This window comes from Chiloscyllium plagiosum, unplaced genomic scaffold, assembly GCF_037043375.1.
Source record: "Chiloscyllium plagiosum isolate Xiang-an unplaced genomic scaffold, Cpla_swu_hap1 HiC_scaffold_38, whole genome shotgun sequence".
In the NCBI taxonomy this organism is placed as follows: Eukaryota; Metazoa; Chordata; class Chondrichthyes; order Orectolobiformes; family Hemiscylliidae; genus Chiloscyllium; species Chiloscyllium plagiosum.
In genome coordinates, this window is record NW_028270176.1 from 53,768,640 (window position 1) to 53,783,796 (window position 15,157).

At 43.9% G+C, this 15,157-nt stretch overlaps 1 long non-coding RNA gene across 1 annotated transcript; it reads right to left on the reverse strand.

Annotated features, from left to right (window-relative positions):
* Positions 1–1,147: 1,147 nt before the first annotated feature.
* On the reverse strand, positions 1,148–13,379 carry LOC148139509 (uncharacterized). The gene is made up of 3 exons (XR_015753630.1): positions 13,265–13,379; positions 10,213–10,292; positions 1,148–1,284 (listed from the first exon to the last, which is right to left on the reverse strand). It is a non-coding gene; the product is annotated as an uncharacterized LOC148139509 (long non-coding RNA).
* Positions 13,380–15,157: the final 1,778 nt, after the last annotated feature.

Genomic DNA, 15,157 nt, shown 5'->3' on the forward strand with positions numbered 1-15,157 from the left:
TATGGGTAGGAAAAAGTGAGCACTGCAGATATTGGAGATTAGAGCTGAAAAATGTGTTGCTGGAAAAGCGCAGCAGGTCAGGCAGCATCCATTGAGCAGGAGAATCGACGTTTCGGGCATAAGCCCTTTTTCAGGAATGAAGAAGGGCTTATGCCCGAAACGTCGATTCTCCTGCTCTTTGGATTCTGCCTGACCTGCTGTGCTTTTCCAGCAACACATTTTTCTGCTCTGAAAGTGTGGGTAGTCCATAGTTACAAAATATAGAAGCACTGGGCTCTTAGGCTGAATGCTATTCAATACAAAGTGATGGGTCTTTCAGTAAGAGATGTTATTATTGTCCCAGGCTGGTTCCTTCCATCCCACGATTAAGAAGATGGAGGTGCCATAAGGGGTCTCATAGTAAGGTGTGAGCCATTACCAGTATCACAAAGAGCCTGAATACCCACAATACCAGACAAACACTCCTCCAGTAGGCAAGCACATGTAATGCGAGGCACCACAGGGAAGCAGTAGCGGTTGGTACATTGGACCAAGGCACATGGAATAAACTTAGTCGCATTCAAATAAGTGCACGCCCATCCCGTACAGTTGTAACAAAGTGGCTTTCTGGACTTATTAGGGGAAATCCAAAGGCAGCCAGCAGGTGGGGAAAAATAAAAGTGAAGACAAATAGGTGCTGACTGTCTTCATGAAGAGGCAGAGAAAAAAAAAAACATGTTGCAGGTCGACAACAGTAAAACATTTAGCGTCTAATAGTACCAAGGCCAGAATATGAGCTGGATTTAGCACCAAGGCATGATCAAACTGTGCAATACCATTGATAGCTCTTAAATCTGAAACCAGTCGATACTGGTCTGGCGTGCCAGATTTTTGGACATCTTCCTGGAGTCCCTGACTCCTTTTTTGCGTTTCACAATGTATTCTTACCAGGACATTTTCGGGCTGGACTTGGACGATAGAGAGCGAGGGGTCGAGTCAACCACGTTTGAATATGAGGAAAACCAAACGGAGAAAATATTCACGTCTGGCCGGCCAATTTCTCTTCATTCAACAGTGAAGGACTGAAAGCTCTTATACCATTGTCCGCAATCCGTCCATACCGAATCCGGATCACGAGACCAGATGAAGATTTGTACCTCGGCAACGTCTCTCGGTTCCACGATCGGTCGTAATTCATCTGGCTGTTAAGACTTCACTCTTTAGTTTTCATATGGCCGAGTCCAGAGCGTGCAGAAACACAGAAGTTATACATTTCCGTGTTCCGTGGAGAAACTGTGCAGAAAGCTTAAACCAAGGACATGATCAATTATTACATTCGGGCAATTATCAATAAATGTACGATATTGATTTATGTGAAAGTTCCTTGGTCTAATGATATTTCCTGGAACCAACTTTATTTTCCAACAATCAGGTCACCCTTATTTAACTAGCACAGCCATTGCACCTGCACCTAAAGGTCGGCTAAAACTGTCTTATCTAGCTGAGTTATTTCTATGCTTTAAAGGACACATTTTCTGCTAAACACTACTGCAGCAGACTGTTGTTAGTCACTTATTCAGAATTACCAGTTGGTAACTTAAAAGCCATTTTCTACAGCTTTAGCAGAATTGTCAGTTTGCAGCCTAGAAGCCATTTTGTCATGTTATTTGCACCGAGAAGCCATCTTGTTGTCACCTAGGTTACGAAGAGCATCTGTTAAATGGTTGCCCCTGACTACAACCGGTCACCTCAGCCTGTATTTAGATGTCAGATCCAAACCTGTCCCTCTGTAACAGGTTCGAGAGGCTGAATGGCCTCCTTCTATCCCTGTGTAACAGACTGCACAGGCTGAATGGCCTCCTCCTATCCCTATGAACTGACTAGAGAGGCTGAATGGCCTTGTCCTATCCCTTTATAACACATTCAAGAGGCTGAATGGCCTCCTCCTGTCCCTCTGTAACAGTCCCGAGACATTAAATGACACAGCAATCTGTGGATTAAGAGAGGCTGGCAAACTGTATCGAATGATGGTCCCTCCATTCTCAGTTACAGAGACATAAAGAACACAATTTACTCCAGGTGCTCTCTCAGTAACAACTCATTCAGCTGCAGTAACACTTCTCTTCGATAGTTCCCGTTGCATCTTCCCACCTCTTCAAGTGGGAATAGGCTAATGTGGGCTGAATGGTCTCTTCCTATCCCTCTGTAATAGGCGCATTGGGAGAGAATTGCTTCCCCCGTTCCTGAGTAGCCATCCTGATGCTTTGTCAAAGTTATGAACGGATTTGATAGCTGGGCACTTTTACCCAGGAGTAGCCTCACACAAAGTCGTTTGGCAATAAGTACAGTACCTTGGGTTAAAGTCTCTAGAAATTTACCCTCCAGTTATTTTTTGTAGCTGCCATGATATTTTATTCCTGTCTCCTTTTATAAACAGGGTGGGACTTATACAACCCTGCAGTTTTCCGACAATACTCTCACATACAAGGAAAAATGATTAAATAGATTAAAGATTTATGGTCCATCCGTCAGTAACTCTCATCCATTCCATCCAGACTGAGTAAATGCTGACTTTTATTTTGATATGAAAAGGGATGTAAGGAAGGGGTTAACAGAGTCTGTTTTACGGTAACTGTGGTTAATGCCAATCTCCATGGATTCTAATTATCCCAGTGGAGACTTTACATCTTTTAATGATAAATGGGCTCTGTTGAATGTGTTATCCCACAGTATAAGCAGGAGCATTACCGACTGCACTAACATGGATCAGCAGCTCCAGGGAGAAGGGGAGGAGAGATCAGAATCTGGGAACATTAGACTGGAAAGTTCCAACAATGGACAGGAGTTTATCCTCTGATTTTTCTATTCTTTCTCCATATTATGTTGGGTTGTCATTATCATGGCGGATCTATTATGCTCTTTGCATTATTCAATACTTTTATTATCCTCTCCTGTCTATCGTTGGTGTCCCTGATAAGTCTCACTCTCCAGCTATTTTTTCTATAAGCCAGTTATGACTGCATTACTGTTCTTTCATAAAGTCTACATGTCTTGCCACCATTATTGTTCCTGTTGAGATCCTGAATCCAGATATTCACTCCACAGACTAGAACTAACTGCATCACTGAACTTGTTCAATTACTGTCTCCCTCCTTGCCTCTGGCAGTATTACTCATCGGTCTCTATGTTAACCTACTCAGCAGTGAATGATTACCTCACTGCCCTTGCTATTTAAATATTGGGAGCATGGGCGTCACTGCCTTCTGTTACGGTGACAAACTCCGTTTCCTTCATCTGACTCCATACCATCCCTGTCCAAGAGCTTTTTAAAATATATTTGTGGGACTTAGGCATCGCTGGCTGGCCAGCATTGATATCTCATCCCACTTTGTCTTTGAGGAGGTGGTGGTGAGCTCTCTTTTTCAATCACTGCTGTCCACTCGCTGTTGGTTGACCAATTGCAGTATTTCAGGAGGGAATTTCAGGATATTGATCCAACGACTGTGAGGGAATGGCGGTAGTACCAGAAGACTGGAGGAGAGCAAATGTTGACCCCTTGTTGAAGAACGGGCGTAAATACAACCGTGGAAATTATAGACCAGTGAGCTTTGCTTCGGTTGTGGGTAGAGTATTGGGCAAGGTTACAAGAGAAAGTCCTTATAAAAATCTCGAGAGGAATAAGTTGATTCGGGATAGTCAACATGGTTTTGTGAACTGTAGGATGTGCCACACAAACCTTATTGAGTTCTTTGAGAAGGTGACCAAACAACTGATTGAGGGTAAAGTGGCTGATGTGGTGTATATGGATTTCAGTAAGGTGTTTGATAAGGTTCCCCACGGTGGGCTATTGCACAAAATGCAGAGGCATGGGATTGGGGGCGATTTAACGGTTTGGATCAGAAATTGGCTCGTTAATAGAAGACAGAGGGTGGAGATTGATGGGAAACGAGCATTCTGGAGTTCAGTTACTCGTGGTAAACCGCAAGGATCTGATTTGGGGCCATTGTTGTTTGTCATTTTTATATATGACCTAGATGAAGGCGGAGGAGGATGGTTTAGTAAATTTGCAGATGGCACTAAGGCTGTTGGAGTTGTGGATAGTGCTGAAAGATGCTGCAGGTTACACAGCGGCATAGATCGGCTCTACAGCTGGGCTGAGAGGTTGAAAATGGAGTTTAATGCGTAAAAGTGTGACGTGATTCACTTCAGAAGGAGGTACAAGAATAAGGAGTACTGGACAAATGGGAAGATTCATGGTATGAGGATGAGCAGAGAGATTTCGGTGTCTATATGCAGAGATCCTTGAAAGCTGCCACCCAGGTTGATACAGTTGTTAAGAAGGCATACGGTGGGGTGGATTCAAGATGGTGGCAATTCCGTAGATCTGCCCTGCTGAGCTGTGCACCAGGACCCAGACAAAGTGGAGCACTCACTCTCGCTTTATTAGTCATTGCGGTCGAAATCATTAGTTTTTGGTTACCTGAATTGCTGTGTTTGAGTTTAAAATTGTTAGCAAAATGACTAAAGGGAAGGGACTGCGAGGATGGCAACAAGCAGGACACTCTCCTGCAGCAAGGGACAAATCTGTGGCCGCATCATCAACCTCGGCGAGCGTTCCCAGGGACTCAGCTGTGGAGCACAGCCTGGTCTTGGAGTTGGTGAAACTCTGAGAGAAGATCAATTCAGCGATTGAGGAGACCCGGGACAGGCTTGAACCGATCTCATTCATGCTGCAGTAGCGTGACCAGGAGATCCGGCCTCTCAGGCAGCACATCATAGAGGTGGAGCAATGGACTGTAGCCCCTGAAACCGGGGTGGAATCCTTGGCGAGGCAGGTCCAGGCCCTGAAACAGCAGGTACGGCCTTTGGAAGAGCAGGTCGATGAGCTCGAAAATCAAGGCTGTCGGAAGAACATCTGCCTGGTCGGGCTGCAGGAACAGGAAGAGGGATTCCAGCTGGTCAGCTTCTTGGAGCAATGGCTCCCGCAGTTATTGAAGCTGGGAGCCGGGTTGGGCCGGGTTCGGGTGAGTGGGCCCACCGGTCACAGTGCACAGGCCCGAAATGAACCAGCGCCCCCACCCGGTCCTAATTTGAAACCAGCATTTACAGAGATAAGTAACCTGTGCTGAAAGGAGCCATAACCTCTGGTATACAAAGGATGCGAATTATGCTTTTCCAAGACTTTTCTGCGACCGTGATTCGAAAAAGGAAGGCATTTGATGAGTTAAAAAGTCAGCTGAGGGACTTGAATATCCAGTACTCTGTAAGATACTACATTTCAGCCATGGAGCATCCGTGTTTAATTTTGACTCACAATAAAAAGCAAAGGACTTCCTGGAAACCTTATAATAGACTGGCTAGCTGGAATAATATGGACAATAATGTTTACTTTATTTTTTCTCTGTGGTTTACCTGTTAATCCTTTATATATATATATGTGGGTGTTCTACTTTTCTTCTTTTTTCTATCTCTTCTCCCTTCTCTCTCTCCTCCCGTTATCCTTTATTTTTATTTTTATCATTTCCTTTTCATTTCTCTCCCTTGATATGGGATGGGGATGTGGTTGGGGGATGCAGGGGGTATTTTGATTTGTTTTGTTTTTTACCAGGAGTTCCGAGGTTTAAAGCATGGATAGGACAGGTTGAGTGCACACTTTTAATTTTCTTGTTATAAGATGCTGTCTGGCTTTGGGGCACAGCTTCAGCTGGAAGGAGCCATGAAGGTGTTAGTGGGTAGTATGAGCGCTCCCTGTGGGCAAGGGGGCAAAGTTTCCTTTCAATTGTGTTCGATGTTGGTCTGTTGTAGACGTAGATGTTAGAAGTTTTGATCTGGTGAGTTTGGAAGTTGCATTTTTAAATTTATGCAAACTGCTTGCTGTTTTCTGTCAGCACGCTATGAGTGGGGTTCATCCTCCCAGGGGGTCATGTACTATTTCAGACGGGTATGGCTAACCGTTCAGTTAAATGGTGCACCTGGAATGTTAAGGGGAGTCATTCAACAAGTAAAAGTAAAAAGATGCTTTCAAGCCTGAGAAGAAAGAGGGTTGATGTCGCCTTGCTGCAAGAAACACATCTAACCAGTAAGGAGCACTTCAATTTACAGCAGGGAGTACAAAGGAGAACAAAGAAGAAAGAAAATTTCCAGCCCAGGAACAGGCCCTTCGGCCCTTTAAGCCTGAGCCGATCCAAATGTACTGTCTAAACCTGTCAGTCAATTCCTACGCATCTGTATCCCTCTGCTCCCCACCTACTCATGCATCTGTCTAGACGCATGTTAAATGAATCTACCATGCCTGCTTCTACCACCTCTGCCGGCAACGCGGTCCAAATGCCCACCACCCTCTGTGTGAAGTACTTGCCACGTGTATCCCCCTTAAACTTTCCACCTCTCACCTTGAAAGTATGACCTCTTGTTATTGAATCCTTCACCCTGGGAAAAAGCTTGTCTCTATCCACCCTTTCTATATCCGTCATTATTTTATAAAGCTCAATCTGGTCCCCACTCAATCTTCTTATTTCTAATGAAAATGAACCTACTCAACCTCTCTTCATAGCTAGCACCTTCCATACAAGGCAACATCCTCGCAAATCTTCTCTGCACCCTCTCCAAAGTGTCCACATCCTTTTGAAAATGTGGAGACCAGAACTGTACATTGTATTCTAAATGCGGCCAAACCAATGTCTTGTCAGCTGTTATACACAATACCCCGTCCACTGAAGACAAGCATACTGTATGCCTTCTTGACCACTCTATCCACCTATGCAGCAACCTTCAGAGTACAATGGACCTGCACTCCCAGATTTCACTGCCCATCAACTTTTTCCAAGGTTCTTCCATTCATTGTATAATTCGGTCTAGAATTAGACTTGCCTAAATGCATCACCTCACATTTGTCTGGATTGAAATCATCTGCCACTTTTCCGCCCAACCCTCCAGTCACTCTATATCCTCTTGTATTCTCGGAAAGTCCCTTATGCTTTCTGCTACTCCACCAATCTTCGTGTCAACTGAAAACTTGCTGATCATACCAACAGTGCCCTCTTCCAGATCATCTATGTATATTACAAACAACAGTGGCCCCAACACTGAACCCTGTGGAACACCACTGGTCACCTTTCTCCATTGCGAGAAACTCCCTTCAACTACTACTCTCTGTCTCTTGCTGCTCAACCAGTTCTTTATCCATCTAGCTAGAACACCCTGTACACCATATGACTTCACTTTATCCATTATACTACCATGGGGAACCTTATCAAACGCCTTACTGAAGTCCATGTATATGACATCAACAACCTTTACTTCATCTATCATCTTGGTCACTTCCACAAATAACTCAATTAAGTTGGTAAAGTACGATCTCCCCCTCACAAAACCATGTTGCCTATCACTGATAAGCCCATTCCTTTCTAAATATAAATAGATGCTATCCCTCAGTATCCTCTCCAGCAACGTTCCCACCACCGAGTCAGGCTCACTGGTCTATAGTTACCTGGAATATCCCTACTACCCTTCTTGTACAGGGGGACAACATTAGCAACCTTCCAGTCCTCTGGCACCTCACCTGTATTTAAGGATGTCACAAAGGTATCTGTCAGGGCACCAGTTATTTCCTCTCTCGTCTCCCTCAGCCACCTGGGATAGATCCCATCTGGTCCTGGGAATTTGTCGCTCTTAATAACTTCTAACCTACCCAACACATTTTCCCTATTTATGTCAACGTGATCCAGACTAATCAAACTTCTATCTCTAATCTCAACATTCATTATGTCCCTCTCCTCTGTGAACACTGATGCAAAGTAATCATTTAGAATCTCACCCATTCTCTCAGGTTCGACACACAGCACTTCTTAGTTATCTTTTAGTGGACCAATCCTTTCTCTAGTTAACTGCTCACTTCTTATGTAAGAATAAGATGCTTTGGAATTCTTCTAAATTCTGCTCTCTAATGCTATTTCATGACCCCTTTTAGCCCGCTTGATTCCTTGTTTAAGACTTGTCCTATCTTCCGATATTAGTCCAGGGCCCGTTCTGTTCTTAGCTGCCGAGACCTTATGTATGATTCCCTTTTCCTCTTGGCTTGTCGTACAATTTCTGCTGCCATCCATGGTTCATGAATCTTGCCCTTCCTATCCTTTGCCATCAACGGGACATGCCTATCCTGCACTATCTTTAGCCTATCTTTGAAAGCCTCCCACATCTCAAATGTGGACTTCCCTTCAAATAGCTGTGCCCAATCCACATTTCCGAGTTCCTGCATAATTTTGATATAATTGGCTTTGGCTCAGTTTAGTACTCTTCCCTTAGGACCACTCTCTACTTTATCTATGAATATTCTAAAACTTACAGAATTGTGGTCACTGTTCCCAAAGAAATCCCCCACCGCAATTTCTACCACCTGTCCTGGCTCGTTCCCCAGTACCTGGTCTAATATGGCCCCTTCCCTCGTCGGACTATTGACATACTGCAGTAGAAAACGCCCCTGGACGCTTCTTCCAAATTCTACCCCATCCAGACGTTAAGTGTATCCCAGTCAATGTTGTGAAAATTAAAATCTCCCATCACCACTATCCTATTGCCTCTACACCTATCCATAATCTCTTTACCCATTTAGTCTTCTACTTCACGCTCACTGTTGGCAGGCCTGTAACACAGCCCCAACAATGTAACTGCGCCCTTCTTATTTCTCAGCTCCACCATAATGCCTCACTATTCAAAACTTCCATAGTGTGCTCCTTTAGCATAGCGTGATATCCTCCTTGACGAACAATGCAACTCCAGCCCCACCCTCCTTTTGCTTCCCTCTCTGTCCTGTCTGAAGCGTGTATATCCTGGAAAATGTCATTGTCAATCATCATGCCCTTCCTTCAACCAAGTCTCTGTGATTACAATAACATCATACTCACAGGCACCAATCCAAGCCCTAAGTTCACCTGGCTTATACACTAAACTCCTTGCATGAAAGTAGATGCATTTCATGCCACCAGAGTTTTGTGCTCATCTGCTCTCTGCCTACCCTTTCCTTTATTAATGTTATCTTCACAATTCTTACAGTCTCCAGTTTCGACCTCACTGCCTACATTTTTTCCCTTCTGGTTTCCAGCTCCCTGCCACATTAGTTTAAAAACTCCCCAACAATAGGATCAAAAAGTCCCCCATGGACATTGGTTCTGGTCTGGTTCAGGTGTAGACCATCCATTTTGTAATAGTCCCACCTTCCCCAGAACCGGTCTTATTGTCCAATAAATCTGAACCTCTCACTCCTACCCTATCTCTCCAGCCATGTGTTCATCCTGCCTATTCTTTCATTTCTCCCACTGGCTAGCACGTGGCACTGGCAGTAATCCCAAGCTTTAACTTCTCTCCTAGCTCCCTGAATTCTTCTTTCAGGACCTCATCTCGTTTCCTACCTATATCGTTGGTGCCTATATGCACCAAGATAACTGGCTGCTCACCCTCCCCTTTTAGAATGCCTTGCAGCCAATCGGTGACATCCCTGACCCGAGAATTTGGGAGGCAACATACCATCCAGAAGTCCCATTTTCGGCCACAGAACCGCCTACCTACTCACCTTACAATAGAATCCCCTATCACATGGCCCTACGAGTCTTTTTGCCGACCTTCTGAACAGCAGTGCCCACCACGGTGCCATGATCCTGGGAACTACTGCCCTCCCCTGGTGAGCCATCTCCCCCAACAGTATTCAAAACGGTATACCTGTTTTGGAGGGAGTTGACCGCAGGGGACACCTGCACTGCCTTCCTGCTCTTTTTCTGTCTTTTGGTCACCCATTCACTGTCTCCCTCAGTAATCCTAACCTGCGGTGTGACCAGTTCACTAAACGTGCTATCCACTACCTCCTCAGTATTGCGCATGCTCCACTGTGAGCCCATCCGCAGCTCCAGAGCCGTCATGCGGTCAAACAAGAGCTGCATCTGGACATGCTTCTTGCAAGTGAAAAAGCCAGGAATGTCAGACACGTTCCTAAGCCCCCATATCAAGCAAGAGGCACATGCCACGGGTCTGAGGTTGCCTGCCATTGTAAGCTTAGCTTTCTATGAACTAACTAAACCTAAACAATGCACTTAAATATATGAAAAAGAAAGATAAAGAAAAAAATAAAAGCCTTACCTTACTGAGTCTTCCCATTCCGATTAGAGGATGGGGGCAGAGGGTGATACTACACGTGTAGTATCTCGGGTTTAGACACTGCCCAAATATAAATTAAGCCTTTACCTTCCCGGTAGCCCTCGCTTCATTCCACTTTCTCTCCACACCGCCTGGTCTGAGTGTTCAGACGTGCGATTTTCCTTATCCTTTAATTCAAAAAGCAGAGGGGTTACTAACTCATCAAGAGGTATCCTCCATTTCAAATGTGAGACCAAATTAAGGACGAATATGGGTGGTTTATAATTCTTAACGCTTTAATGCATGGAGATATGTATGTGAATTGGAATGTATCCTGCGCCCGGCACATTTCCTCAAAGTTTTAACAGGTGCCCTTTCCAGGTTGATGTCCCTGGGGGGCATGTCATACAGTAATAGGGGGATACTTTAACCGACTTATTAACCCCCAAGTGGACAGGATGCCTCGGGGTCTTGCGGGTATGTCTCCGCAATCCAGGCAATTGGTGTACCTGAACAGAGAGCTGGGAATGGTGGGTGTGTGGAGTTGTTCCCACCCTGAGGAGAGGGACTTCACCTTTTTCTCTCAGCCACGTAAGTGCTTTTGGAGGATTGGCATTTTTTGCCCTGTTGACCTTTTTGAATTCTGTGCTGTCCTGCAGAATTGGGAAGATAGTCATTTCTGATCATGCAGCAGTGGACATGGAGGTAAAAATCGGTGGTGATGAGACAGGCTCACGAAACTGGCACATGGCTCATTTCTTCCTGAAGGATAGCAAGTTAATTGAATATTTTTCGGGGGAATTTAATTTTTTTGCCGACATTAATTTGGGTACGTCCCGTAATCCTTCGATGGTCTCGGAGACTGCCAAGGCCTATGCGAGGAATTTGATTATTTCTTACTTTGCGACCCAGAAGTGGCAGAAAGCAGAGCAGCTGCGTATGCTCGAGGCTTGCCTGAATGCCGCTGAAACAGCATCCCTTGCCAGACCGTCTGTTATCAAGTTGCAGAAGATTACACGCCTCAGGGCTAGTTCGAATGCTGGGCTCACCCAGACAGCAAAAATGGAAATCTCCTTTCCGAAACAGAGATTATTTGAGAATAGTGATAAACCGGGTAGATATCTAACATACCTGGCCATAAAGAAAAACGCCACCTAATTTATCACATCCAGAATGAGAGAGTGCAGGCACTCTTACTTGCGATGCCAAAAATTACTTTCGAATAAAACCAATTAATTTCAATCATGCCCAAGATACCACAAACCACTGGAAGCTAAACCTTATTGTTTTAACACCTGGAAACCAATCAAACAATGAGAATTCAATGTGTCATGGTGAGTATATAAACCTGGTATTTTGAAAATTAATGGGAAAGCTAACTGGACAGCTAACATCTTGGTCTGAAATCAGAAAAAATATTCTATCGAATATACTTTATTTACAGTAAAAAAAAACAGAAAGAAGATGACCCACGGAGATCAGTAGCTGGAAGACTGAAGACAGCGGGGAAGACAGAGACTGTGCGACGTTGAGATTAAGTTAATGTAACGTTCAATAAGTGGGTTAATGGAACAGCATATTTTCGGAGTTGTAGTCAGATCGTAAGCAGTTAAGAAAAGGGGGTCTTGTACTTGTGAATAGTTGTTGTTTAATGTTCACTATTCGTGTTCATAAAATACTTTATTATTTTTCTTTGAATGGTGGAATTTGGGAGTTCTCTGTCACTCATGTTTTAATAGATTACTAGGTGAGTTTTTTGATGTTTGGTTTTTATTAACAGAGGGGTTCGACGTCGATGTCATAACAGTTTAAGAGCTTGTCATTCAGGATTGGGACATATGAGAACAGATTAGGGGTACAAAAAGTCTCAGCAGATTCCAACATTTGGCAATTATTGTCAGAGATCATTAAATAAAACTTAAAATATGTTTAGTTTTGGTTACTTGTGGATGATTAAATGAAAAGTGAGAGAAATGGGATTTAACATTATTAAAGAGGTTTTGGGGTTTGAAAATGATTCCCAATTAGCCAAGAAAATTTAGAAAGACAGAGGAAGGGTGTATATTTAGAATTAGCAAGTAGGTTAGAATTGGGTTTAACCAGGGACAAAAGGAAAGCTGAAATTGCAATGGAGTTGGTCAAGCACTTTGGTGTACCGGAGAAACTGACAGTGACTGCAGTAGAATTAGAAAAAAAAGGATTGCAAATGCAGTAACTGGAGTTAGAAGATTAAAAAAATGAGACAAAAAGGAAGATATAAGAAAGAGAAAGCGAGGTAGAAGAGAAAGAGAGAGAGAGGAAAAAGAAAGAGAGAATTTGAACTTGAGAAGTTGCAAATTATTCAGCAAAGTCAAGTTAACAGGATAGAGATTAAAATAGAAAGTAGGGAATATATATATATATATATATATATATATTTAAAAAAACTATGTTAAAACATTGTCATATTTTGTTATTAGATTACTTTACAATGTGGAAACAGGCCCTTCGGCCCAACAAGTCCACACCAACCCGCCGAAGTGCAACCCATCCATACCCCTCACCTAACACTACGGACAATTTAGCAGGGCCAATTCACCTGGCCTGCACATCTTTGGACTGTGGGAGGAAACCTGAGCACCGGAGGAAACCCACGCAGACACGGGGAGAAGGTGCAAACTCCACACAGTCAGTCGCCTGAGGCGGGAGTTGAACCCAGGTCTCTGGCGCTGTGATGCAGCAGTGCTAACCACTGTGCCTCCGTGCCGCCCAATATATATTTACATATATAACTATTTTAAAACATTGCCATATTTTGTTAAGTAAAATGTGGTTGCATTTGCTATTTCATTTGAAACATTGGATAGATGGATGGAGTGGTCAGAGACCATGTGTGTAATGCTAGTTCAAACTAAGCTGGTAAGCCGAGCTAGTGAGGTATGTGCAGCGCGGTCAAGAGGTTATGCAGATGTCAAACAGGCTATTTTGAATGTCTATGAATTGGTACCAGAAGTATACAGAGAGCAGTTCAGAAACATAATGATGGAACCAGGTCAGAATTATGTTGAGTTTGAAAGAGTTAAACATAGTACTTTTGATAGATGAGCATGGGCCTGAAAAATAGACAAGACATGTAAGGCTCTGAGACAGATCATTCTGCTGGAGGAATTTAAACACTCACTTCCAGAGATGATCAGAGTTCATGCGAATGAACAGGAAGTTCAAGATGTTGATGGAGAGTGGCAGAGATAGCAGGTCAATTTGCATTGGTGGATGAGCTGCAACTTAGCTTCCGGTAGGATCTTCCACCTGTGAGGGATAGAAATTGGGAGAAGGAGATATCCTACTCTACAAAACAAAGATTGAGAGCACATTGAGAATGGTTTATTTAGGTTAATATTGAAGCCCAAGAGGGTTGAAAGGTGATGAAAGGCCTCAGGTGTTTTCACAATACCGGAGTGGAATATATCGAATTACAGTGCAGGTAGTTTAAGAATCGCACTGAGAAAAGATCTCTTCACTGCCATAAGTGGGACACACATATTCACAATGCTAGTCGTGGAAGAAAGGCGCTGTGTGAAAGGATGTGGTAAAAGAGGCTAAGCCAGTGGCATTTTTGAAAGTAGTAAAGGAAACCCCAAGGAATGTTGAGGAGCTGCAGGAGAGTGCCCAGGCAAGGCAGGGGCTGGGTATGGAGTTAGTACCTGATTTCAATAAAGAATTCACCTCTGTGGGTAACGTTTACTCAGAAAGAACAGAGAGAGAAGGACAACAAGGTATAATTTTGTGAGATATGGGATCTGCTTAGTCTCTAATATTTGAAAAGTGTTGCGCTGGCAAAGCACAACAGGTCAGGCAGCATCTGAACATCGACATACCAGGCACACGCCCTTCATCTGGAAAGTGGCATGTTGGGGGGAGAAGGGGGGATAAAAGATAACTAGGAGGGTAGGGGTGAGACTGGGGTGAAGGTCACTACGAAGGCGATAAGAAAATGAAGGTGTGAGTGATTGTGATAAGCCAGAGAGGAGGGTGGAGTGGACACGTGGGAAGGAAGGTGAACAGTCAGGAGAGTTGAAGACGGCGATGCTGAGTTGAAGGGTGGAATCTAGGATGAGGTTGGGCGAGGGAAGAATTGGAAACTGGTGAAGTTGACGTTGATGCCGTGTGGTTGGAGGGTCCCAGCTGTCCTACCGCCTATCTGCTTCACCCTGCCCTCTGACCTCTCACAATCACCTCCCAATCTGCATCTACCTATCGACTTCCAAGCTACCTTCCGCCCAGCTACACTCCCACCCACCTATGTATCTCTCAGAACGCTTATCCTAGCCCCCGTTTCCTTATGAAGGGGTTATGCCTGAAACGTGTATTCTCCTGCTCCTCGGCTGCTGCCTGACCTGCTGTGCTTTTCCAGCGCCACCACTTTCAACTGTGATGTCCAGCATCTGTAATCCTCACATTCGCTCAGCCTCTAAAAGTAAGTGATGAAAGTATTTGCACTCTTTCTGACATGTTACCTGAGAGAGTGATCATTTGTGGAATGGGGACATAAATGTAGTGCTCCCCTGTGTAAGATCAGGTTGGAGATCCAAATCAAGATTGGGGACGTAACAGTGGGAGTGAGTGACAGACCATCAGTTTCAGAAATACAGTTTTATTCTTGAGAACAATTTATCAGGATCCAAGAGAGGAGTGACATCTTTTGTGGTAGAGAACTCAAAGGAAGACCAGGAAATTAAAAGACAAATACCCAGGAAATTTTCCAGACTGTGTAATGTCTAGGTCTCACTGTCATAAGCTACAGCAAGAAGCAAAACGTAAAGAGAAAGACAAAGGAGCGGAAGTTTAATTTGCTGGCCCACTGTTTCATGTAACGGAGCAGGATAAACCTGAACAAGCAGTGGGTCAGGTAGACGTGTTTAGTCCTGAAAGGCTAATAGCCTTACAACAGAAATTTACATAAATTGATGCATACTCAGAAAAGGAATCAGAATATATTGTCGTGCATTAGCAACTTAAAGATAGAATCCTAAATGAAAATAGAGACCATAGCATATTAGTGCAGAGGGGAAAT